This window comes from Centruroides sculpturatus, unplaced genomic scaffold (assembly GCF_000671375.1).
Source record: "Centruroides sculpturatus isolate CEXI.00-Female unplaced genomic scaffold, Cexi_2.0 scaffold805, whole genome shotgun sequence".
Classification (NCBI taxonomy): Eukaryota; Metazoa; Arthropoda; class Arachnida; order Scorpiones; family Buthidae; genus Centruroides; species Centruroides sculpturatus.
The window spans coordinates 356,321-358,953 of NW_019385299.1; the positions used below are offsets into that span (position 1 = coordinate 356,321).

General features: G+C 31.1%; 1 long non-coding RNA gene across 1 annotated transcript; it reads left to right on the forward strand.

Annotated features, from left to right (window-relative positions):
* Positions 1-1,609: 1,609 nt before the first annotated feature.
* On the forward strand, positions 1,610-2,123 carry LOC111637348. Its single transcript, XR_002758675.1, has 3 exons — positions 1,610-1,777; positions 1,855-1,926; positions 1,995-2,123. It is a non-coding gene; the product is annotated as an uncharacterized LOC111637348 (long non-coding RNA).
* The last annotated feature ends 510 nt before the right edge of the window (positions 2,124-2,633 follow it).

Sequence of the window (2,633 nt, forward strand, 5' to 3'; positions counted from 1 at the left end):
TGATTTAAACAACAAAAGAATTGAAAAACACGTTTTTTTACAAATCACTTAATTTATATTAAATTTATATTGTGCGCGTTATACGAAATATTAAATTTTGGGTTTTTCTTAGCCGGGACACCAACGTAATCATGTTCTTTGCAATTGAATATTTTTTAAAAAAGTAATTTTCAGCTATTCTAATATTTATACCTTGTTTCCCTGAAAATAAGACTGTGCCTTATATTAATTCTTGTTCTGAAAGATGCGCTAGATCTTATTTTTCTACGAAAAAGAATTCACATTATTAAACAAAAAAATTCCCAAGTCGAACTTAGACGAAAGTGACGTATCGAAGTCACGAACCGAAGTAAACTTACGAAGTTCTCATGCTGTAGTGGACTGCCCACTCTCTATTCCAGTGTTTTTTGACCTTCTTGAATACGCTACCCCTTTACATTTTAAAAAATTCTGGCGACCCATTAAGGCCATATTAAAACTGCATCAGTGATTTTAAAAACTATGTATTTAATTTTCTTTCTGTTGAGATAAATTATTGTTGATTAAAATGAAAATTTCAGAAGAATCGAAAATAACTTAATGGAGTTTATTTACTATAGTTGAATAATTTCGATAATTATAATTCGAAGTTCAATTTTCTTTAAAACTTTTTCTGCCCTGTGGGCACTGAGAAAGCCTTTCTTACCAAGTCTATTATAATTCGATGAGGCCCACAGCAGGGCCCGACATATCCAGACGGACTACTCCCGAAAAACTCCTGGNAAGGGCTTAGGGACAAGATGCGAGTTTCAAGATCAAAATAAAGAAAATTAGATTTATTAATACAATTCAAAGTTTATTCGTTAAATCACAAACAAATTATCATCAAATGCAAGCAACCATGTTTTCTTGAAACTATCACCTTTTGTCTACTGGGACTCGCCACTCCGAAGGTTCGTTACAATTCTCCTCTTTTTCACTCTTACTCCACAAATCATCGTCCTCTGGTCTGTTGAGTGAATTCAAAATGCGGTATTTCCTCAATTACTGCTATCAGCTTTTGAAGATTGCTTTTCCACACACCTGATACCCATTTAGCAAAACCCAAAGATTATAATACACGTAACAGAAAAAAAGTTTATTTTTAATGATTCAGAATGTACAAATATTTATCAGAAATACCAATTTAACAAATATGATAATACAGTAGAGCGTCGTTTATCCGAAAGTCGGTTATCCGAAAGAATTCCAGTTGGCAAATTTAAATATTCGCTAGTGCTGTGGCGCTGCAATCTTTGGCTATGTCTTGGGCTACTCAAATATTTTACGTTTTTGATACTAAATTAACTTCTGAAGTATAATTTTTTATTGTTTTTATATTTTTCAATATATTTATTTTGTTTGTACAAAATAAAAAAATAATTTTTAACGATACAATAGTCTTCGTTAGGCTTAACATCGACGAAAATTCAACGCGAAGCGACACGTAACGGAAAAAAATTTCAACATAGGATACATTAAAATTAAACTATTTTTTCCTACATAATCGGTTATCCGAACAACCCCAGTCCCCAATTGATTCGGATAATCGACGCTCTACTGTATTTAATTTACTTTAATAGAATCATCTGTGACGGAGAAGAGAACCGTAGAAGATGTAGCAGATGCACAGGATTTTGAAATAGATTTTACACCACCATGTGCGGTAATTGAATGTGTGATAGTGACGGATAGTTTCATGTCTACATATTTTAGCGAAGAAGAAATAACACCATATCCAAATAAGATAATTCGTATGGTAAGCTTTAAAAAGTTGATTTGTTAGGTAATCAAACTTCTTCAATTCTTTATTATATTAATTTTCTTGTGTTTCAGTCACAGGAAAGGTATCTCGATGAATTATAACTCAATCTAACATTTCGTTTGATTGGACATATCTCCTATACAGTAAGTTAAATGGTAGTGAGAGATATCATTTATATTTCGTTTTTTCTTTATGTATATTTTAATTTCAGAGCAAAACCGAACCGAATTACAATAAAGAAAGTCTCTATTCGCCCGATATCATCGCTGGTAGTGTCCTTTCTAAAATGATTGAGATTGAAGACAGTCCCGTTGTATCAAGAGCCGATATTATTGTTCTTNATTTTGTTTTAATCGATATAAATTCCATTACAGGAAATTCAATTAAAATTAAGCCAAGATTCGATATCCTTTATCGATAATAAATTATTATTAATACTTAAATTTCGATGTAATTAAGACGACATTTCAAATCCAAAGATGAATTGTTTAATTACATTTGCAATGGTTTTCTCCATTAATATAGTGGATACTTATGAAAAAAGTTTCGAACTCAAGCAATCGAAAAGTAAGTGTATTTTATACATTTTCTCGGATTGACTATAAGAGAAACGGATATAAAAATAGTAATACAGTAGAACGTCGATTATCCGAAAGTCAATCATCCGAAACGTCAATTATCCGAAAGAATTCCAGTCGGCAAATTTAAATTTCCGCCAGTGCTGTGGCGCTTCAATCTTTGGCTATGTCTTGGGCTACTAAAATATTTTACGTTTTTGATACTAAATTAACATAATTTTTTATTGTGTTTATATTTTTCAATATATTTATTTTGTTTGTACAAAATAAAA